The sequence below is a fragment of the Pelmatolapia mariae genome, linkage group LG16_19 (genome assembly GCF_036321145.2).
Source record: "Pelmatolapia mariae isolate MD_Pm_ZW linkage group LG16_19, Pm_UMD_F_2, whole genome shotgun sequence".
NCBI classification, from domain to species: Eukaryota; Metazoa; Chordata; class Actinopteri; order Cichliformes; family Cichlidae; genus Pelmatolapia; species Pelmatolapia mariae.
The window spans coordinates 66,333,387-66,359,028 of NC_086241.1; positions in this window are offsets into that span (position 1 = coordinate 66,333,387).

The following is a 25,642-nucleotide window of genomic DNA, read 5'->3' on the forward strand; positions in this document are numbered from 1 at the left end:
AACTCATGAGCACATGCTCACAGCACAGCACATGTAAAGGATCAGCTACAATCAGGCTCACAGGACTACTGAAAAATCATTTCAGGGAGTCATTGCCATGATGTCTGCCACCATTTCACGCATCTTTCCATAAATGTCATAGTAAAAAAAACATTAACTGTCAGTTTCCTCTGAGGTAAAACATCAAAATAAATGTTTAAATAGGAGAAGAGGAAAAAAATATGGGAGAAGAGAACAACAGGTTCTTACCATTATGTGCTCCTTGTTTCTCTTGCATGTGTCTCATTACTGAATGGACATAGAGCCTCTTTTTCTTCTCCCAGTCTGACCTCCTGCTGAAGATCACAGGCCTGAAAAGATACAAGCACATGGCCCCACAAATCTGTAAATATGAGGCTTCTAGAGAACAGGCCGAGCGCCTCTAAAAACCAGAGCGAGGCTAGTGTGGTCCCACTGCTCCCCCTAGAGGTAACAGTACCTTTGAGTCACGGAGCACTTGGCAGTCCGAGCACGCGACTCTTCCTCGGGTTTTGTGGTTTGCTGGCATGGAACAACAACTTTTGATTTCACCTTGAGGAAGCACAGAATATTTGTGTATGATTGCTGGGTTATCACAGTTTTTTTAGCTTTACAAATATCATTAATTTTAGAAAAACTTTTAGAGCATTTTCTTTGAACTCTTAATATGAAACAAAACACAAACAAATATATTTTTAGTTAATAAAAATTCAGGTGGAGCTGCTGGGATACACGGGGCCACAGGAATCATGCTGACCTAAGGGAGTATTCTGCCTTGCAATGTTATTCTCACAACCAGAGGAAGGTGGGTAACAAACCCTGACACCAAACCAGGGAGAGACCCTCAGTGAGACAAAGGAGAGCTCACCAATGTCAATCAGCTTAGAAAATATCTGTGTCGATCCACTGCAGCTCAACATTTACCACTCCAGAAATGCCCTCGACCACGACTGTGATCAAACTGATTGGTAACAATATGCTGTGTAAAGAGCTCAATCATGGCAAACACAGCGTATGGATTTATGCAGAGATATTCCTCCAAGTGCACCACAATCTGCTCAGTTCTGCTAACATACCTGCTCATCCAACATGACAAAACGATCAGCAGTCTTAACAGAGTTCACAGCTGAGGACTGATTTACAGTCTTTTTTCACAGCCGCAGCTATCGCCCCCTGGTGGCTGTTAAAAAGGCGGCAGGTTTCAGGCACTTCTGTGTAAGCTTCACCTTTCATACCCGAAGATGCATCCATATTTTATAATTCAACATTGGCTTTTCAGACAAAGAGGTTACATGGGGTTAAGTCTGCTTAGGTTACGATACCAACTTGATTGTTTGTTAAGATTTCAATTAACACACATCTTCCAAATTGTCTGAGATGCACCACTGCACACGTCCCTACTAAAGCATGCTGCATTAGAATGGAGTTGAAAAGCAGCACGAACTCACTGAAGTAATTTGCTTCCTGATAGAGAGATTTGGGCCAGTCGGGGCCAATTCTCTGCACTATTTTGGCTCTTACAGCTCAGTTATGGCACTGGGCAATGTGAGGTGGACCCGTGGCTGAGATAGGAGCCAAAATTGGGCCAAACATTCAATGCTAGACAAAACTTTGTCTAATTTATTTGGATGTTCTTGTGTGTTTTTGTAAAAAAAAAAAAAAAAAAAAAATTATATATATATATATATATATATATATATATATACATACATATATATATATACACACACACACACACACACACACAGAGCACTGCTGTAAAGAACAGGAGAGAGCAAAGTGTACCTGTACTTGAAGAGGTAAGGTATTTTCCCAGGCGTCCTCCAGATTGGTATGTTCTGTACTGTGTCCAGATGACTCTGATGCCAGACTTCTGTTGCCAGCAGTGTTTGGCCTGACTTTGCCATACGGAGAGGATTCAAGCATGGGAGGACCGATATCCCACACCCCCTCAGTCTCACCTCCTAAACTCTCCACAACAGAGGTCACAGGCTCCATGAAAGCACTGACAGCAGGACTCAAGTCGTCCACTGCAACAGTAAAGCCTCCAGAGGTCACAGTTTGTTTATTATGTTGTGGCTTGGGTGATCTTTGAGGATGACAGCCATTCTCAACCACACTGAGACTGGGGTTTGAGTTACCAGTGAGCTGTTTAGAGTTCAATAACTCATCTCCTTTATGGTCATTTATGGAGGACAGAGATACATAGCCTCTATCATCACTGACTCTCAAACTCTCTCGTCCAACTCTTCTTTCCATCTCTTCTAAGTGTTGAACAGCAGGAAATTGTTTCTCTGGAAACGTGTTGCAATGTGGAGCTGTGCAGCTTTCTGCAGGATCCAAATTACCTGCTGCAGTACAGGTATTAATGGGATTGAGGTAACATATTGTACCTACATCATAGTCAAACACAGGGAAAAAATTTAAAAGGATATTCTCAGATGTAATATGTTTTTGTACGATGTCCTCTTCACCTCCTGGATCTGTGGAGGATCCACACTGCTTGATGTGCTCTGAGTGTAGCCAAGAGTTCACAGGCTGTTTTACTGTACTCCCAACATTTTGCTTTTTAGGTAAAGGTTCAGGATAAGACGATGCTGATTGCTGTCTCACAAAAGGGCTGCAATAGTCCGTAAAACGCTCGAGGTCAGGGGACAAAGCCTGTGGACTAAGGGGCTTTGTTAACGGACTAACATAGCCTTCATCAGGACTGGAATAATACAGTTTCCTTTTATTTATCCAGTTATTACGGACCTCAATTTTTAAATGATTACATGTAGAAAACCTTCCCGACTGCTGCAGATCAGCCTTTCTGTTACAGGTCACCCTTGAATACATGGAAAGAGGTTTCAAACGTTCGAATATGGGTGGTTTCAGACAGCAGAAAATCACGTTATTTCTTCTTGCTTTTTTATCCATGCCTGTTGAGGGTGAAGAAATTTCAACATTATCAGTTATTTTCTTCCCAGTACACATGATTTCTGGGCTGACCACTCAAACTTTATGCCATTTATTTGTTCCCCCATTTGTGTTTAGAAAACAAAAACCTCCAATATAACAAGAGTTTTCCAACTTTAAACATTTAGCCAGCACAACACCAACACAAATATTAATCACAACCTCCATGAATGTCCTCCTAGTTGCTCAAACTAACCAATACACTGTCATATCCCAAGCAAAACTTAAATAACACAAAGGTCACTTGTCTTGTTGTGTTGTTATGAGATCATGCAGTCCACACTACCCAACAGCTGTGAGTTTTAAAATCAATTTTGCACTTACTCACCCTGGACTTTATGAGCCATCTCCACCTGCTTTGTCCTTTTGGCTACCTATTGTTGCTGTCAAAGCCAAACACAAAGCACAGTGTCATCCTCTAACTTTTCTTAAAGGTTATTATGCAAAATTTTTACCAGTGGCTCAATAGTGTAATGGTTTACACATTCACCTAACAGGATACCTGGTCTGATCCCAGGACAAGGCACCAGGCTTGTGCCCCCGAGTTCTGGCGTAAAAAGCTGCAGATCAAACCTGCAGAGTTACCTGCTCTGACGACCACCTGTAAATAAGCAAGCAGCCAAAAGTAGCTTTTGAATTAAAAAACAAATATTCACGGTAGAATAAAAGCAAAAAGGAAAATACAAAACTGCAAAGCAACTCTAACCTAACTCAAGTAAGCTCCAAACTAACAAAAACTCCAAACACAAACATTAGATTTCGCAGGTCTTTCCTCCCCACTGCTGTCAGACTCCACACAAAGACTTTTGCAGCTGATCAAACCCTCACACGTGCAATAAAACTGCTATATGTGCAATTCTTTTTCTGACGAAGTATTGTATTTTCTTACTCAGTTGTATATGGCATTTGTATTTCTATTTTATTCTATTGTATATATTATTATATTCTATTTTATTCTATTGTATATTGTATTTTATTTTATTGCATTCCAGTGTTTTCTAATTTCTGCTACATAACTTGCACTTTTGCTGTAACAAAACAAATTTCCCACTTGTGGGACTAATAAAGGTCATCTTATCTTATCTTATGCACAAACAACTCTAATATCACCCCAGGGAGGGTTTAAGCTTCCCCAATTTTTTTAATAGAGGATTTACATTTAAAACAACAACAAAAAAAACTTTTTTGTTCATCAAATGGGCGGAAAATTAACAAATTTTTCTTTATGTAAACCGAGAAAATCAATCACCACATCACAAGTCACTGGTTTGAACTGTGCGGTTTTGTTTTTTTGTCTTTAACAAACTTCGATTTCTACAGTCATATCACAGGTAGGTAAAACTGCACGCGTGAGCTAATTAAGAAATGATTTTCCCATTTATATTGTTAGTTAAGGTAACTTAAATTATGTTAAAAATAAATATAATGCCATGGGTTTGGGGGACTTTGTACATTCTCTAAAAAAAAACAACAACAACAAAAAAAAAAAACTACATCACCAATAAAAACACTTCCCTTTAGTTTTTTTAAGTTTCGGTTTATTAGCTTAGAGTTAGCCAAATGGTTAGCGAAACAGCCGAAATCAGTTTAGTTGAGCCCAAACGTTCCTCCGCACTTGGTTAAAGCCAAGTGCGGAGGAAGCCCCGCGTTATTTTTTTATATTACCTAATTTACTTCGCACCTGCTCGGTCCTCAAAAACACACGTCCTTGCGCACGCTCGGGGCTAACATTAGCTTTTAGCTTGTTACCTTCATCGATATTTTGGATATGCTACAGCTATAAGACCACATAAATAACATGAAATAAAACTCACCTCTTTCCCGGAAAATAATCTACTAGACACGCGCCCACGTACTTTACGCACACGCTTTCCTCTCTCGGTAGCGCGCACAGGTGTTTAAACACAAGGCGCACTTAAAGGTTAAATGAGCAGGCGACACTGCAAAGCTCAAACTTGAGGTGAACAAACTGACATGAAAACGCGCACATGTTGTTTACATTAGATTCCCAAACTACAGTTCTGTGCTAACGGCTTCTGATTGGCCAGAGGCTTAAAGCAGCGGTCCCCAACCCCCGGGCCTCGGACCGGTACCGGTCCGTGAGTCGTTTGGTACCGGGCCGCGAGAGTTGAGGCTCAGGTGTGAAATGTATGGTTTTCAGGGTTTTCATCGGTTTTCAGCGTTATTTTGTTATCGTTTTTATCGTTAACTCGGTTTTCCTGGGTCTTTTCACGTGTGTTATGAATAAATCTTCTTTTTTTCGGTACCGGTACTAGTTTTATTTTGTTGTATTTATCCGCGACACCTTAAAGGCCGGTCCGTGAAAATATTGTCGGGCATAAACCGGTCCGTGGCGCAAAAAAGGTTGGGGACCGCTGGCTTAAAGTACATTTAAAAAGATTAGTCTATATAGTTATTTATGTCTCTTCAGTTTATTTTTAATACATGTTAAAAATAGAAAAATAGAGGTCATCTTCATGTCTTTAGCACATGCCTGTAGTTTAATTGATGTGTCATCTGGCTTTATCGATAAATCCAGGGATCATCTGCAAATCAACTAATAATCATAAATAATGATAATGAAATGTATTATCCCCAATTTAATACTTTTTTGGATAACCTTTTCCTTTAATAAATGAAATAATTTACTTGGATTACCTAAACCTTTATGATCTGAAACAAATGACAAATATGCAAAACACTAAGTCATCAGAATGAGGGTGAATACTTCATATAATTCCTGTGTGCAACACGGTGCATTCATGCCCCAGGTTGACTTTGTTCAGGTCATAGGTCTGTAAACTGAGGAAGCCTCACATCAGCCTCAAGTTCATCTATATGTCAAATTCTTCCCAGGCCAGCTCCTCCTCCAGGGATGGATACAATATCACTTATTAGATGATTGTGTGCAATACCTTCATTGTAATCATCCTCAGTCAAGAACTATAAGAGCTATACTTTTCAATATAAAGCACCTTGAGATAATTGTTGTTGCAAAATAGCAAATTCACTGAAGAAATTAACTAAATTTCTCGCTTTTATACACAATATAAAAGCTTTTTCTTAGTATGTCACTGTCACCGTCTCTAAAAATTAAAAATTAATGTGCAGTGGCAAAACCTGCAGACTGATTTATTCTATTCAATTAGTGTTTTATGAATATTTTAAGCGAGAGTGCACCATTATGGATCAATAAATCTCAACCACCCAATACAAAGCTGCATGTGAAAAAGGAAAAAGAAAAAGCAAAATTATAACCCCTAAAAAAACTATTTTAAATGATGAACCAGTGCAAATTATCAAAAATGATGGAAGCAATTTTAACTACTACTATTATAATTTACATCTACTGGAACAAATCAGATTCTGTCTGCGGGGGGGATAAAATCTGAGGAAAGCTCCAACTGATGCTTAATTTTATAATTGTAAGTGTATATTCTGGATTTAAATACAATTAGAGTCCCTTTTATTGAAGCCAAATAAGCCTCCGACTGAATGCTCCTCTTATAGTGGAATTAGTCTTATGGGATGTGATACAAAGATTTTTTTGTAAAGCACTCTCTGGGAAACCAGATAAATGTGTGCCTGATTTGATAATAGATGATCAACAAGGTTTTGTTAAAACGACACAAGGCTATTATAATATAATGTACTTTATGAGAAAAACAATAGTAAGGACACTGCGCTGTTATCACTGGATCCATGCAAAGCCTTCGATAGAATAGAAAGGAACCATCTCTTACAGGTGCTCCCCAAATATGGACTGGGTGAAACATTTCTGAAATGGATCCGGTTATTGTATACAAACCCGAAAGCACAAGTTTTAACTAATAATAACATATCAAAACCCTTTAATCTACAGCAGTCAACCAGGCAGGGCTGGCCTCTGTCACCAATTCATTTTGTGTTCGCAATAGAACCTCTGGCCATCGCTGTGAGAGCAAATACAGGAATATCAGGTATCAGGATGAGGAGGAAGAGACCATTTAATTTCTTTATTTGCAGATAATATTATATTTTTGACTAATCTGAAAGATAGTATCCCTAATTTAGTAACATTGACTAAAAAAAATGGAGAATTTTCAGGATACAAAATTAAAAATTCTAAATCAGAGTTAATGTTTCTTAATGAGGAAGAAAGAAGAAGGCCTGTTGTGGCCACCCCATTTAAAACAACTAAAACAGGCTTTAAATATTTAGGCATTAGGATCACCTCAAGCCTCAAGGACATAACCTCAAATTATGTTCCCCTTGTAGAAGAGGTCACGGAAACGCTAAACCGTTGGTTAGCGTTTCCGTGCCCAACTAACATCGCCCACCAATTTTTTTTGCCCAACAACACCTCCCAGCCTGCGTTGACATTGAGCAAGAATCTGTTCCAGATCTTCCCTTACACACTTTTCTATATTTTCAGACACTAAGACATTAAAAAAAGAATACAAAGAACCCTTTCTTGAAAAATACATTTATAATTTGGCATGCAGCACATAAATATGTGGGTGATCCTCCATTGCTTTTGCAATTCACCCCTATTTGGGGAAATGAAACGTTTACTCCTGGTAAAAATGGAGGATTTAAAATATGGAAAAATAAAGGAATTCAAAAAGTTAAAGACCTATATGCAGATAGCAGGTTCCTCACATTTGATCAGTTATATAAGAAGTATTTAATACCCCCAAAGCACTTTTTTAAATATTTACAATTGAAAAGTTATTTGTCATCAAAACTGCAAAAGATTGCTGAATTTCCACTATTAACAAAAATAGAAGAGGTATGCGTTAAGAATACAAAAGGGAAAGGTTTTCTCTCTATATATATTATCATTTATTGATGCTTTCCTCCAAAGACTCAGCAGCAGATAACCTGGATGCTTGGAGAAAGGAGATCCAGGAGGACAGATGAAAATGACTAGAACCAGGCTTGCTTAAAAGCACAAAAACAAACAATAAACACGCTTTATACTCCTGCAATATAAAGGGCTCACGAGAACCTATATAACACCTGCCAAGCTTCATCATATGTCCAATGATATTCCAGACATCTGTACTAAATGTTTAGTTGAAAAAGGAACTCTTCTCCTTTGTCTATGGGAATGTCCTAAAATCCAGGAATTTTGGAAAGATATCATCAAATGTCTGTCTGAAGTGTTTAAGGTAAAAATCCCTTTAAAAGGTAAACTCTGTGTACTTGGAATATATCCAAGGGTATTTAAGCAACCGGAAAAACCAACCAAATTACTGGACTATGGACTACTTCAAGCCAGAAGAGCCATTGCACTATGTTGGAGGAGTATGCATGCTCCCTCCATGGGACTCTGGAAGAAGGAAATAGACTCTCTAGGCCTGGAAAGACTAACATATATTGCCAAGGGCAAACAATGGCACTTTGTGAATATGTGGAAGCCATATATGGATATTTTAGGGAGTGGCGGTGAAGGATGTTTATGAGAAAGAAGGAAAAGAGGGGAGAATCTTGTTTATCTTAATTCCTTGTATTACTGTGAGAACTATGCTCATTTCTACATTTATGATGTAGGCAGGTTTGATGTATGGATGGGTGTGTGAATGTGAGGGTGTTCAAATATTTGTTTGTATTGTAAAACAAATTTTCAATTAAAAATATATGGGAAAAAATATAATTAGAGATCCTGACAATGGACTGTATTTAAATTTGTTTTTTTAAATAAATGGCCAAAGACAACAGTAAGAATCAGCCGTGGAAAAAGAACGTTTAATGCAACAATATAACCATGTTCATAATTTTTAAAGTTACTGAGCAAAATCTTTAAATATTTACACCAACGCTGAGTAAATATTTCAAAGAAAACAGTACCTAGAAAGTGCAGATGCTTCTTTGTTACTTCGTAAGTAAAACTGACATAGTAACAAATCATCACTATCGTAAAGTAAAAAATTATGTGCAATAAAAGACGCACAAAAACAAAAGGTCCAAAAACAAAGAGCAAAGATAGAAATTGAGTCTCATTCTTATTGGATTGGAAGTCTGTGCTGCGAGACAGATTAACAGGAACACATGAAAAACACTGGCAGCCACGAGTGCCAACCCCAGCCTCCTAGTAGATCCACCAATGGTATGCTTTTGAAAATCTTAGGGGACTTATTTCTCAATTTGAATTTTCCAAAAGATTCAGAAAACTTCACCTGTCCCCGAGGTCACTGAGATTCAAAGTCACCTGAGAGTTTTAGTAAATTAACCTGTGGTATGAATTTGAAAATCCGACATCACCTCGAGTTTTCACATTCACACACTCGGGTGCTCCCGCCCGCCCGCCCGCCCACCCTCAGGGTGCTCCCATCAGGCTTTTACAGCAAAGGGGTAAAAACTAACCATATGCAGAGTAAACATGAGACAAATATGAAGTAGTAAACACCTAAAATCCAAAAATCTAAGTCAGTAATTCAAGTTTAGGACATTCTTCAGTGATTCAGACTTCCACAAAACAAAACCACTGAAAACATGCATAAGTTTTTAAATTAGGAGGAACGTGCATGCATTTGAAAGAAAAGTAAATCAAAAAGCCAGAAAGAAAACCTAAATGCTCAAATATATACATTTTGTTATATACATATACACAAATATGTTTTGAAAGTGCAGCTTTTCTGACGCGTCTATAAACCACAAAGCTGAGTTTATGGGCACGGACTCCTTTCAAAGATCTTTGGTATCTTATCGAAGCGCTTGTGCATCAGACAGTTCTTGGCCTGCCATTCATCCAGGGTCATCAGTGCTGCTGCTGCCCCAAAGTGTCTCCAGTAATTTCTGAAAATAAGGGCAGAAGACGGCGTAACTATGAAGTTCAACATCAACAAAATGGGTGTCATGGCAGTGATTATCAGCATTCTGTTGTCTGAGGCAGTCTGCTCCCGGCGCTCCACTACATGCTGGTCTTTTAACCCTGGAGTCTTTAGTAAGTTCTTATAACACAAAATAAAGATGATAAAAATAAAATAAATGAATAAAATCAAAAGGCAAATAAGCCACACATAAATCTCATAAATAACATTAATTATTAAAAACAAGACAAATGTCTCCCACAGGCGATAACTGTTGCTATAAATAAGATGAGGGTAATACTTCATGACTTAATAAAGTTACTTTAAGTGCTGCTGCTTATTTCGGCAGAAATTAAACCTATGAAACTTTATCCCAGGTTAACTCAGTTTAAAGTACAAAAACATGTTTTTTTGCATCACCAACTGAACACATGCAAATTCCTGCAACAGCAGCGCTGTGTTTAGGCAGAAAATAGCTCTAATTAAAAACATCCGAGTATATCACACAAGTTAAATATACAGGGTTGACACTGAGGTGCCCTCTTACTGTACTTTATTTTTTTCCCTCTGCAGAGGATGTGCAGATAGTACAGGTGTGCAACTACTGCAGTGTGTACTTGCTGGAGGTTTAACTTTTTTTTCTCTCTGTTGTATTATTGAAGGGACTACAAAACAACACTAATTTTAAGTTTACAATATAAAGTGCCTTGAGATGACTGTTCTTGTGATCTGGCACTGTAAAAATAAGTGAATTGAACTTGTGCTTTACATGGAGGGATTGTACCATGAGGCAGCCACAGGCAGGAATGATTTCCTGTGTTGTTCAGTTGTGCATTTAGGTATTCTCAGACTATCACCAAACCTGCTCCTGTGACTGGCCAGCACGTCATTGAGTGGGTTGGAGGAAGTGTCCAGCATTGTCCTCAACTTGGACTCAAAGTCTAGCTCCATCCCTACAGTTTTACTGCCCTTGCAGATCAGTTTATGGACCCTGTTGGAATCCTTCAACCTGCTGCCCCAGCATGCAAGTAAACATAACCTGCTCCTGACAAGTGTATCCATTCAGCATAATTTACTATGCTCATCCAACCAGGAAGAAAAGCCACCTTCATAACACTGAACCTGCATGACATATCTAGTTAACCCATTAATCTTGCTTTGCATCATTCCTCAAATCTGACAAATGATTGCTTGAAAGTGAGACTTCAACATAGTTATAAAGAACTGCAGAGAGCGCGACGTACCTGCGGGTGAGGTCAGAGGGATGCTGCCACTCTCTGCTTTTCACGCCTGCTGATACACAGCTCATCAAACTCCGGAGCTCAGATGTGACACCTGGAGGGAACAAATGTCTTTACCCTATATAGTTTAAGTATTTTTAGTTTGTTTCGTTAGTTTGTTTTAAATTGTCTATACTACACTCCTCCACAGTACTGTAGACAGAGCTTAAAATTTAAAAAAATAAGCTGTATCGTGCTGAAATTTAAAAACTGTTCTCTGGTGTTCCTTCTCAAAATCATGTTCTAATAAATCTATATAATGTGTAAATTAAAGGATATTAAAAAAAGGAATGCATAACAAAACAGTAAACAGGAGAAATGCCTGATTATTTAGATATCAGAGTGCTCCCATTCTCTTTGCACAGACACTAGGTCAGCTTCTTACCATTACTGACTCCTGGATTCTCATACATATGACTGACAACTGAATGCACATAGAGCTCCTTTTCCTGCTCCCACTGCAATTCACTGCCGAAGACCATGGATCTAAAGGAAAATAAAAACACCAAGTTTAATTCAAACATATCTAATCATGTCACAATTCAGACATGAAATTATGAAAACTATAAACACAAAGCCTGCTCAGCTAACGAAAGATACATTAAGCTGCAAGAAAAAAAACAAACAATAAGGCAGATACAGACAACCTTGAAATCACAAAGCCATGAAAAAAAAGAAAGAAAACGTGTGTGAGTTACAGTAACATGGCTCCCTCTAGTGGTGGTGGTGATTACTACAATACCTCTGAGAGGCGCTCTTGCCAGGCTGAAGGGCTCTGCTGGGCTTTGTCGCCTCTGTCTTTGGGACAGAAACAACACTGCTGTCCGGGGTGCTTCTGTTTGAGTTCTGTACTTTGGATTTAACCTGAGAAAAAAAGTCAAAAGGGAATTTTTGTAATGTCCAAGATTTACCTAAGTGATCCACAATATTACAGTTGATATTTATATTTAAAAAGTAATCCAGACAAATAAGATAAAGGCTGAGGTAACATACCTGTACTTTGAGGGGAAGCGTGGCTTCATAGCTGGTTTCCACAGCAGTGTCTTCTTTCTTCAGTGTGCTTTGGACAGGCTCGGTCACATTTTCCTGCACCTCCTCCAACACCTGACAGCTCTGCTCTGCTTTCAACTTGTCCGTTTCGCTGTGGCACATAGAGGATTCAAATATTGGAGGACCGATATCCCACACCCCCTCCAATTTACAACTTTCCAAACAATTAGTGTTCACATGCTCCAAGAGAGGCTCGCCACTACTTGGGATCAGGTTGTCTACTGTGACGGAAAGGCATCCAGAGGTTGCAGTTTGTTCATGTAACCGTGGGTTGGATGAAGTTTGGGGATGATAGTCACCCTCGGCTGAGTTAGTTGTAAGCTGTTTGGAGCTCACCAACTCGACCCCTTTATTGTCATTGATAAACGAAAGCGATATATAGCCTTTATCCTCGTCCATGTCTTTTGCACTGAGACACGTTTCCCTCTTCACCTCATCTCCTCGCCCATGTGCGGTTTCTTCCGCCACAGTGAGTCCAGCAACGGGAAACAGCCGATCTTGAAAGATTTGGCAACTCTGACTCATGTAGCCGTCTTCATCTTCCAAAAATCTTAAAGGGCTATCGGGATTGAGACACAAGATGTCATCCACGTCATAGTCAAATGTTGGTGAAGGATTTAAGAGCACCCTCTCATGCATCAGATCTTGTGCTTTGGTCTCTTTTTTGAGAGATCCTCCTCCTCGTTCTGTGGAAGGCCCATATTTTGCATCTTTTGAGAGCAGCTGAGAGCTCACAGTTTCTTTTATTTCACTCCCAACATCTTGTGTCTTAGCTGTCAGTTCAGGATTCAATGTGGAAAAAGGGGATGCCGATTCCTGTTTCACAGGAGTGCTGTAACATTCCACAAAACACCCGAGGTCAGGGGACAAAGCCTTTGGATCAAAGGGCTTTTTTAATGGGGTCACGTAACAGTCGTCAGGACTGGATTCATGCAGTTTTCTTTTATTTGTGCCGTTGTTAATGATCTCAATCTTAAAATTAATAAATGGCTTAGGAAGCCTTCTTAACTGGTGCACATCAGCTTTTTGGTCACAACTGATGATCCCTGGACAGACAGAAAAAGGTTTCAACTGGTCAAATATGGGTGGACCGAGTCTTCTGAATATATTTGTGGGATATTTGTCATCTAGGTCTATTGGAAAAAGAACGGAAAAAGCACCATTTTCTTTTTTTTAGTCATTAAATTATTGTTCAAACAGAAGTTTATATCAGTTTAACATGATTTTTTTTCTCCTTAATGCATTCATGGGCAACACTATACAACCCTTGGAAGAATATGAACTCCTGCATGTCAACAGCATTTCCCCAAGACTCACTGTGGATTCTTTGCGCCATGTCCTTCTCTGTGCTCGTGATGAATGTGTCCTGGATTCCTATTCCTTCAGTTTAAGGGAAGAGAAAAAATGTACGCCTCTGTGTTTACATCAAGTTGAAGGGCGCATGTTGGAAAAGCACAGAAAATAAAGATTAAACTGTTCCATGGAAATTTCTTTCATTTTTCCTCTTTTTTTTTTTTTTTTTAAAGTTCTAGGTTTTTAGAAACTCAGCAAGTTTATTCTGTTCATCTGGATGCAGCCTTTCCAGGAGGAGAAACATTTCATCACTCATCCAAGTAACTTCCTCTGTCTCAGCTGACTGCAGGCAGGTCAGTATACAGCTGTACTGTTTATAAGCTTGAGGAAACCTGCAGTCAGCTGAGACTGAAGTCGCCATTTGGATAAGTGATTAAAAGTTTTTCCCACTGAATCTGGATGATGACATTTCAGGATTTCCCTACCTGAGTTACTGAGCATGCATTTAAAGTTACCACAAAGATTTAGACTTAAGTTTTAGTTTATGAATTAGCATTTATTTTGTTTTGTTTTCTTAAGATGGTTAAAAAAAAAAAAAAAAGCTTTGGCTCTATGTGAATGCAGACATCATACTCTGCCCTGATTCATATTTAATCCATGCTTATTGAATACTGAGCAAGACACATGAAGCTCCAGTCATCCTTCGGAGAGCTTAACAACAAGTCCTAGCCACAAATGCCATTATTGAGCTCTTAGATTATTATTGAGATCATATTTTTTTTTAAATTTACGCGCAAACAAAAAAAAAAAAAATAATAATATGGAAACACTATTGGTGTGGAGCAGGGGTGGGGGAACTCCAGGCCTCAAGGTTTTCAATTTCACCCTGGGTCAGCACACCTGAAGCCAATGATTTGTTCATTACCGGGCATGTGGAGAAGGTAAGACATGTTAAGGAGGTAATTTACCCATTTGAATCAGCCGTTTTGGATCAAGAACACATCTAAAACCTGCAGGACACCAGCCATTGAGGTCTGAAGTTCCCCACCCCTGGTGTAGAGGGAAAGCTCTACCAACGCCCACACTGAGAAATCAAAGTCACATCAAATCATCTCATTCAGTCTTTTCACATACAATTTGGTCAAACCACAACTATGCAGATATTTTACTCCCTATTTGAATTGTATTAATAGCAATAAAAAAAAATAGCTCTACCTTCATAAATGTAACAATTACCAGTATTAATGCAATGAAATCAAAACGATAACCTGCCAAAAAAACAAACAAACAAAAAAAAACAAAGTGTGTACTCACTTGTGGCAAAGGACTTGTTTTGACCCATTAACGTAATAAGCTCATGTACACTCAGTCAATCACCTTCAATTTAAAGACCAAATATCGAAAACGCTAAAAGATTTCAACCTTAGAATATGACTGCATTACATAATAAAATTGCATACAGTGAATACCACCAACAAAATTAAATAAAACTAAATTATGACTTCTGTAAGTCTGAATCAATGATGTTTGTAGCTATCGCGGATGGCAGGCAAACATTTCTGACACTTCATGATTACTAAACCTCGGGTGTAGTTAAGGTAGTAAAGAGAACTTTTTTTAATATTACTTAAAAATAGTTCCCATAAATAATGGTAGCTGATTTATAAAAGCTTAGTTTATTACATGGCTTAAAGCTAACATTAGCTATTAGCACACTTAGCTGCTAAGTCCGCTACCCGTTATTGCGCGCTGGGATCGGCTCGAGCAACACCGAGACCCCCGAGCGGACGCCGAGAACCAGAGGAGCGGATGAGAGCGGTACGCTGCCCGTCTGAGAGACTCAGTAACGGATTTTATTTTCTTTTTTTTTTAAAAAACAACTAAATTTAACGGCTTTAATATCAAACCAAACTCACCCGCTGAAGCTCTCACCTCCCGCCCTACTTCCTTCCTTCACTCCCGCGTGCAGGTGTTTAACACGAGACAGGGAACAGTCGACCTTAATGGGTTGGCGGACTGTTCAGTTCAAACTTCCGGTTTCAAGAATTTAAACTTTCTTCAAATAACTTTAACTTTATTTATGTTTTTAAAATGTGTTAATTACTTATATTTATTTTTGATTTAAACTTTTTAATAATTAATTAATTTATATTTTAATTACAATTATAATAATAATTAGACCTTTATTCTGTGACATTGCCAGGGGACATTTGGATGTCCTTATTTAGGTTCTAGCTTGCATTTATTTTGGGGTTTGGGATTACAAAGCTTATGATACTGGAATTAATTTAGATGTCCCTCTATCTACATAGTGCCCATGTACATTATGTGTACAGTTTCTTTCTAATATGACTGTTTTGCAGGTTCTGCAGCTGTGCTCCTGGTTGGACTATGTTTGACTCTCGCTGTTTAATTTTCTACCACCAAGCAAAGGTATCTCACAAAATATAATGAAATGCTAAATGGATGCTAAAAGAGTCAGTAAAGCATAATTTCATCAAACAAAAGCCAAGGCCCCAAATACACAGGCCTAGAAAGCAGTCTGCAACCATCTGTCAACCAACGATCACTAAGGAATAATCTGTAGTCCCTGTTAAACTGCTGGTGAGTGGTTGCTGATGGTTGATGGCAGTTGCTGTAGAAATGATTCCTAAATCAATGGTTAGTGAATGGCTGCCAGTCAATTAGTGGAAAGTCAAAGAAGTATATGAGGTGAAGATGTGAAAAGTGTTACACAATTTGGAAACTTTCCCAGCCCCCACAGAAGGACCAGGATTTTCAAACCTCAGGACAAATTCTCCGAGTCCAGGGTGTGATTTCACAGAACAGTATTGGCTGGAATCGTGAGCAGAAAATATAAGCGAACACTATCATCAAAATTATACTAAAAAACAAAAAGCTTTACTTCTATTATACTGCTGATTTACCTGCAGACAAGAAGAAAATCCATCTTTACCCATGTATAAACATTTTTCCTTTTGAAAAACGTCAAGCAGTTCAATCAGTGAATGCAGTGACATTCATCATGTCTTGTCCTCAAATCCAGCATTTTTGTGTTAACCTTCTTTAACAAAAATAAAAATCTTTTGTTTTCATACTTGTCTGCTTACTATGAGAAACTTGATATTCCTTGTGATGTTCAAAGTTAAACAGCATGAATCATTTTGAGTCACTGGATTAACATCACATTACATTTTTACAGTTTGTTTTTCAGTCAGGTGTTGAGTCTGTGTTGGTGCGTGGCAGATTCACACATTTGATGAACAAACAGAGAGAAAGCAGCATGACCTGTGGCTGTATACTACCCACACAACATAATTGTGTGAATATAAAACACCTGACAAAGCATCAGTGTGCATGAAAAGTGTTTCAAACCTGGAAAGTACTGATCTGCTCATGTGCAACAGACGATTACTTCCTGTTTATGCCCCACTGGTTGAGACACATCACACCCTCTTCACCTTACTCTGCACACTTACAGAAAATAATTAGAAAAGAAAGCTGTGACATAACAATCATCATAAGCTTATAAACATTCATGACCCTGTGAATGTCAAGTAGTAGTATTAATAATGAGAAAAGAAAAGACAATATTAGAAAATAGAGTGGAGCCAAGCACCCATTCAGAAAATGTGAGGAGAAAATGGGGAAAGAAAAAATTCCATTCAAGAGAAAACCAAAACAGAGAGGGCAGCAGAGGGCAGCAGAGGAAGGAGGTTGTGAACAGAGGTTTATCTGCCTGCTCTAACTTTTTGAAATGTAGCCATAATGTTGAGGTTTCTATTTAAAGTAGACTCCATTACTCAAAGCATCATTTAAAAGGGTCGGCAGTTTATTTATTATTCCTTCTCGCACAACAGATTTTATGCAATCACCCAATCATCACCCAGACTGATGTCTGAAGTCTACACTGGGGTTCAGTCACATTGACTCACTGTGCGAGTTAAACTTGAATGAACGGAGTGTCAAACATAAGACCTGACGGCAAGAACTGGGATTTAATCGTTCACACATGACCTGAATACTGCACCAACGAAATAAAACAAAAAACAAAACATTAAATGGCAGAATGAGTTTTTTAATTGTTAGTAACAGAAAACATTTGGTCACTATTTACTGTTTTAAAATTACAGGATCAAATTGCCAGTGAGTTTTCTGTAATTTTATGAATCTATATATTAAAGTTTAAGCCAAGAGAGTCATACATGTGGTACAGTGCAAGTAGAAAGAGTTCTCCTTTGGCTTTTGTTTTTGATTAGGGTGTAGGTGCTGTAAGTGTGGCAGCAACATGTGAGCAAAAACTCACATGACTGACTTCGATGTAAGTGGTGCCCCATCTGGGAAATCAGACTGTGTTTCATGTGATATCAGCTGCTACTGTGCAGCACACTGCTGTGCATATGATGCCTGACAGGATCTATGCTAATGCACAAATCTATGGTGTGCCCTATAACGTACACAGAGGACTTCACCTCTGAGCTGTTGTGTTTAATTATGTGTGATGAGCAGTGTGCTCAGAGCCATTGTTTACTATCAGACTGAGAGTGCTCTAATGTAATGTAATTGCATCACCAGGGCTCCTTCTGTTTGCCATTACTTCCTCTTTGTTTTTTGGGAAACCAGTCACACCACAAATGTTTATACACTCTCTCTGTTACTCATAGTATTAGTAACTTTTTGTGCAGCTTAATCTCATGACTTAAACTCCTCCTGACCTAGTGAAGAATGTGAGTGAAGAATTTCATAGCAGTGCAACTTTCTGCTGGGTGGATGTTATGGATGTTATTTTAAGATGTTCATCAAGCCCTCAACCCCTTGATTTCAAAAGTCCAAATGATTCTTAAACTGAAATAAAAGCAACTCAGGAGGGTTCAAAGAAAACAACAAAGAGCTGAAGGTGCTAAGAATGGTTCCCAGAAGCCTTACCTTTCAACCAGCTCGTGGTCTGAATGGTTTCGTGGGTCTGAATGGTTTTGTGGTCTGACCTACAATAAACTTACTGAATCTTACTGATCTTACCGGAAATTTTCTACATGCATTGTTTGCCATACATGGACACATCAACTCACAAGGCTCGACTTCTGAGAAACCCTTTGGTGGTAAATCACAAGAAAGGTGTTGCTGTGGTGACTGAAGATGATGCAGATGAGGTTAATTCAACTTGGAAGGGTTAAATAGGGCTAAATACTAAGATTCAGAATCCCATGTGTGAGAGAGAGCTGGCTGATGAGCTAATTTTTTCTTGTGGTGGCGGAAGAAACCAGAGCTCTGGGAGAAAGGACAGGAAGAGCATGCAAAACCAGACGGAAGCAGCGCGGCTGGGTTAAAAATGATAACATTAGTGTGATGGGTAATAGAATAACAGCACGAGAAAGCTGCTATGCAACTTTACTCATGATTTAAGTTTGTGTTGACACGTGGATGTGGAAACAAACACAACAATAAAGTGACTGTCAGGTGAGGTGGATCACATTCCTAAGCAAATAATTACGCCATAATGTTCTTCTGAGAAATCTCAGCTCTTGTGTTCAGGTGGATGCTACACATCTAGACCCTCCTTCCATCCCTGAATTGCCACAGTGCAAACCAGTGACAGTGGACGCCATGCAGGACAGAAAGAGTCCAGGAGCTTTCCAAAATCCCCCCACTGGCCCTATTCTTCCACAAACTACACCTAAAACATCCATCCATCTATCCACTCCACTTTCTTAACTGCTTGTCGAGTTCAGGCTTGCAGGGTAAGCTGCAGCTTATTCCAGCAATAGGCCCTCAAACTGGGGTGTCAAACTTAATTTGTTTCCTTTTATATTCCCAACTGGGCCAGTAAAACCACTACATACGGTAATGACATATACTGAAGAAAGGTTATTCCCCTTTTTTAGTGTATATAGAAGTAGATTTAAAAAAAATCTTCCATTTAATAAACCTTTTATCAAACAGATAAAACAGACTTCTTAAGAAAAGTTAGTCAGTGTCTCAACAAACATGCATAAAATATGGATGAATGGTTAATAAACATCTCTGCATTAGCTGCATATTCATCCCAGAAGGAGAAGGATGGAGGCCCACTTCCCCCCACTGACAACGCCCCGTAGCACCACCGAGCCCGAGGCAGCACCCACATTTCCCCTCACTAAAACACTTTTTTGTACAGTGATGCATGAAGAGCAGAAATTCCAGACAGCACAGGTACCATTTCCTAAACAGAGCAAAAGCTAAACAATACTGACAACAGTTGACGTGGTGTAAGTGATATAACTAAGGTGAGATGGTGAGGTCAACGATGCTGGAAACAATGTGAAAGGGAAAGGAGGAAGTTCTGGAAGTTCAGAGGAAATTTCAGCTGCTATGTTGTTGTTTATGGAACAAATCCACAGGAAACTGAGGTGACTCTGGGCCTGGAGGTTGGAGACCCCTGTGTTAACCTAACGAACACGGCTTTGGATGCTATACAAAAAAAACAAAACACGCCCAGCATGTGTTCAGCTGCTTATTAATGCAAATAAACATGCCAATGTGTGTAGACATGGTCAACACAACCTGTATATATCTATACCTATTAAAGTAGCCAGTGAGTGTATATACACACTATAAATGTATAGAAACTACCCAGTGATGTTTTACTGTCCCAAAAAAGCAATAATGTAATGTCACAGGGCTTTACTTCCTGTATATGACCCACTGGCAGAAACACATAGTTCACAAACATGTAGATGATTATCAGACAAGGATCCTATGACATAACAATCATCACAAGTTTATAAACATTCATGGCAGTAAATGTAATGCAATGACAACAAAAATGATCAAATAAGAGTATTATTATTGTTATTATTGGCATCATCATCATCAATAATAATAATAACAACTAGAAAGGAAGCTTTCAAGTGCATCACAAAAACAAGATGTTATCAGAAAACTGAATGTACTTGCTGACAGATGTTTAGTTCAGAATCTTTTGTTAGAAATTGTGATTTGGACAGACCCCTGGTGTCATTTCACAGTTACTGGGATCTATCTACTTTTAGAAGCGTCACCAATTCCCGTAATAAGCTTTAAAAGGTTAAAAGAGTTCATTTACGATACCCTGTGCAACAACAGTCGATACATAGTCACCCAATCACCACCTAGACTCAGCTCAGCTCATAAACCATATATGGCTTAAGATTGGCTCTGGCGTTTCAATTGTTCAGTCAGGAAAAAAAAGAGTGTCTGAGTAGCACACAAGAGCTGGCTGCGACACAAACACAAAAACACAACACTGTAAATCACCCTGGGTGAGAACGAGCCAGGCAGAGGATCCACCGTGTAAAAACCTCAAAACAGGAGGGCATAACCTTAAGACTTCGTTTCAATACTCTGCTAAATAACTGCAATGAGAGGGAACAGAGAGTTTAAAGAGTCTGAAAGAATAGAGTCTTCTTACTGAAAAGCAACTTCTGTTTTTGAGTTGGCCAGGGTGTAGCTCTGCTGCCATTTACGGGAAATTCCCAGCTAACGTAATATCTGGCAAGAAGCCATGAAATTAAAAATGACTTTGCAGGTGCACCATCTGAAAATTTCTGAGCCAATACTTTGACGTTTGCAACCACCCAGACTCTTGTTAAGAACAGGATCCATGCTGACATCTTTGCAGCATAGTTTTATACACTGTGCTGCAAAGCTTCACAGTTACATCACCATATTACTCAGATTACTCAGATTGCGCCGGGCTATTTGCTTTTCATTGAGTGAAACAGATTACACCACGTGTTTCACTTGTATTCTTAGATTTGACCTGCTGGCTTAGATTCAGAACAGCTACAATAACAACAGCAGGGCTTGTTGTGGGTAGTTGATACGCCTTAATTGTAGCAGTGTATCCTACTCACATCGACCTGTCTGTGCAGGCTCCATGTAAAGTGCTCAGAAAGGCCTCAAGGAACTCAAAGAGCCCCAGACACTAAGATAATTTCCCCAGAGGCCTCCATCTTTCAATCAACCACACCTCAAAGGTGCACTGCGACAACCCCCATGCCCAATCAGTCTGCACAGTATTAGCACAGTTCCCCAAGCAGCCTTAAAAGATTAACAGTTTCACTTCTTGCAGATCACCAAATAATCATACGCCACATTACTTCAGAGGTGTCCTAGAGGAGCCTTAACAGTGGAATTCAGTGGGGAAATTAATGAAGAGAAAGTGTTGGTCAAAATACATAAAGGAGTCTGCAAACAAGTACATTTTCCAGTCTAGTTATCACAATAACATATCTCACCGGGATTTTCCCACGTGCATTATTTGCTTTATCACACACGGGCACAAGAAAGTACACTTATTATGAAATCATAAACCTCAGACTGGACTTCTCAGAACTCATGTATATTCTGATAAATCACATGACCCTTGTTGTGATACCAACCATAGATACAGTTTCCAGGAAGAGCATACACACATAATAGTCATGTCTGGTTTCAGAAACCATTTTCATGTTGTGATGAATATTTATGTGTCAACATGGCAAAAGTTTTAAACCAGACACTGCTCAGGTGCTCTTGAGCGACAGTTCTCCAGGATATCTGAAGCTTATCTTTGGCTGTGGGCTGCTTTTTCACCCATTTTCAGTCCATGAAGGAATGTTTTTCTGCTTATTAACCATCTTGACACTGACCTAGCGATGCGGCTATACATAACAAACATTTGAGCAAAGAACCCATTTTAAACTTGGACTGGTGGAAAATTACATTTTTGCACCAACAGGTTGATTCCCAAAGAGATGTTAGCTGGAAAATGTGAAGGAAGTGGACACGTGGGGTACAAAAGAAGTGGCAGAAAAATAAAAACACTGTGAAAGTCATGATGATTTTTGAGCCTCTGGGGCAGATAAAAAGAAGCACAACCACTTTGGTGTTTCACACAATGTGAATCCAGAGTTTGTCCTTCAGTCTGTCAGTGCTGATGGCAGACTTCACATGACACTTCCAGAGGTAATAATCTGGTAACTATATTGATTTTAATGTTGTGACTAACTAGTTTAAATAATGCTTGAGCCCCATGATAATTTGTAAATATGTAAAGCATGCAGTATGGATTACCTAAGTACAGTTTATTTACCTTTTTTACACCCAATCAGTAACAAATAAACTCAGAGAACAAGACTAAACCTTTATATTTGAATGTCTGCAGAGGCATGAGAGCAGTGTCGGGTTACAGTGGAGTTAGTGCCTGAGCTCCTCCAGACTGCTATAACACAAAGGACCGGTTCGGCATATAATGAATCATCTCCTCAGCTGCCCAACCCCATCAGCCTTCACTGGATGCTAAATGTCACCAGATATGATGTAAAAAAACAAATCGACGCCCACTCCATGCAAAAAAACCCAAAATCAACTCAGGATTTTAATCAGAAGTTTTTAATCCGTATTCAGCATAATAGGGGAACATAAGGCAGAAAAACAGAGCAAGAAGGATAATCTGGGACAAAAACATTCAGTGACTGGTCATGCAGGTACATAGTAAACATTACAGGAGGAATCCTTTAAATTTATGACATATACGTTATATAATAAGAAAACAGTACAAATAAGTAAGCAAAAATAAAGAAATATCCACATTATAAAAATATTTGCAGCATTTAGATAATAAGTTATTTATAGTGTTGTATGCTCTGTATATATACACTATGTGCTGTAATGCAATAGGACACTGAAAGTGCACGCCCTGGTGCTGCATTACGAGTCTCCGAGCTTCCACAGCTGGTTTACATCATTAACACTAACATGGGGGTCCTGGCTGGAAGTAGGGGGGTTATTGTTATTATATTATATTATATTATATTATATTATATATTATTTTATATTATATTATATTCATTATTGCAGCAAAGAGTCTGAGAGCTTCCACAGCCCATAGCGCTTTGAGTACTCCAGGAGAGTAGAAAGGCGCTATATAAGAATCAGTCCATTAACGATTTCCCAGAGAACTTTTCACCTGTGCACCAATCCCTCACAGCTAGTGGAATTACAATCAACACTGGGATCAATGCTGTAACAGGATACAGTTTCTAACACTGAGCTGAGGTTTGTCTGTGTGGGAAGAAATCAATGACCTTTTATCAGTCACATCGTTTTTTAGCATTGATGAGGCCACAGAAGAGCCTCAAACTGTTGTTGTCATTTGGTTTCATACAAATAAAATTGAATTGAATAGTGTGGAAGGAGGAACTCTTACATTAGAGTTTGTCACATCAGGTCTCTAATATCCTGTAACATGGATTTCATTCTGTAACTGTCTTGTCCCAAAAAGCCGCCCGGCAAAATATAGAAAAGCAAACCCGCAGAGATGATATATCAATGCAAGCATACTGCTACTTAAGTAATGCAGGGGAAAGGATGGAGAAAGCATGGATATAGAAGTATCGTGCACCGATTAGCTGCTCTATCCTCCTCCTATCTCCACATCAGCTTTTGCTTGCGGAGCCTTCTTAAACATCACACGAGGGTAGAAGCCTCCAGTCTGGCCACAGCATTTACTACCAAAGACAGAGCATGAGTTAGACCATGTCGGATGAGCATGTCATTAAATACAGCTGTTACAGTCAGATAAATACCTCCAAAGTTGATATTTGCAGCACAGGAAGCACACGAGGCCGACCACCAGCAGGACAATGAAAGCTGCTACAATAACACCGGTCTGGGAAGGAGGCACTCCTGAAAAGACAAACAGCCAACAACATCTAACATCATCTCAAAGGTCAAGTAGTTTGTTCAAAGGTACAAAAACAGGCATTTTCTCAGAGCTTACTACCAGTCTTGAGAAATCTGCATGCAGTTGCACTACATTCATAATAACGCTACAAATAAATGCTGTAACGCTCCACAGCGAGGCCATTTCTTGTAAATATCCATAATGCTAGGATTTCCATGTAAACATCATGTATCAAAATTACCAAACGTTCTTCTAACTTAACCCCGCTGTATTGTCTCTAATAGAGATCCAGAGACTTTGGACTATATAAAAAAAGATATTTTTATCTCACCTTTGCCTCCTATTGTTTCTTCTGTTTCTGGCAGGCAGGTGACTGTAGAAGAATATTAGATGTTCACATTAGACTTAAAAGATGGAGGAAAAACATGACAGAATGTGAATAAGAGAAGGAGATATTCAGAATAATGCTCGTCAAACAGAGTCTGTTTAGTCTGTTAGCACAGTGATACTCACCGGTGCAGCTGGCCGTGTAATCCTTTGGTGTCCCCTATGAAGAAAAAACATAAAGACACCGGGATAATGATTAAATGTTTTCTGGGGGTTGGCAGAACACAGCGTGTTCAAATTAATACTTTTATTGTTGTATTCTAAGTATTTTAGCATGTTTATATTTCTGCTGTTAACTAAACCTCGCCAATCAAAACTAGAGTTTCTAATTATGCTGACCACTGTTGGCCACTGAAACAGTGATACCTCAGTCACGCAGGTTCCACTGAAGATCATGTTGCCAATGCATTTGGAAGAGACAAGTTCGCCAAATCTGCTCATCGTCACCGGCTCCATTTTATTAACGTGAGTTGCAACCACGGTTTGCTGAAACACAAACCCATCAGAACAAGCCAGGCTGCACGTAAATGAAGTGCAACCCTATATAACCTGCATTTTCATACATACTGATGGAAGCGCTTATGTGAAGTTAAGCCTTGATAGTAACTGTTACACATCAGAATACGTAAAGCTGCTCTGGTACGTTTTACTTACCGATGCGTTAGACCAGGTGAATGTGCAGCTGGAATCACTTGTACCCCGAGCATAAGACAGATCTGGGATGTTATATGTTGTCTGATGATCACGCTGAGTGACGTTGCACTTGTGTGCACCACCAAGATGAAGTAAAACACCTGACAACAAAAAGTGTTTTAAAGTTAATATAAAAATATAATTATGGACGTGAAAATGGATTATTTTCATTCTTCATGAAACTCTGGAGGTTCGACGTTTACAGACAACACCTGAAGTTTAGACACAACTAACTTCAGAACTAACAGAATAACAGAATGCAGATTACAGCGTTGACGTCAATCAGATTGTGCTCCTTTCCGGGTGTGGTTGAGTGGTTGGGTGTCCCTCGCGTGCCATGACTCTCGGAGACTTGGTGAGATTTTAGCCACGGAAATGAAAACCACGAAGAAACAACTAAAACTCCAGGAAGCGCTCACATGAATATTTACTGCCGATTACTCGAACGCGCTTTTTGCTCGAGCCGAAGTTTACGGGCTAAAAGT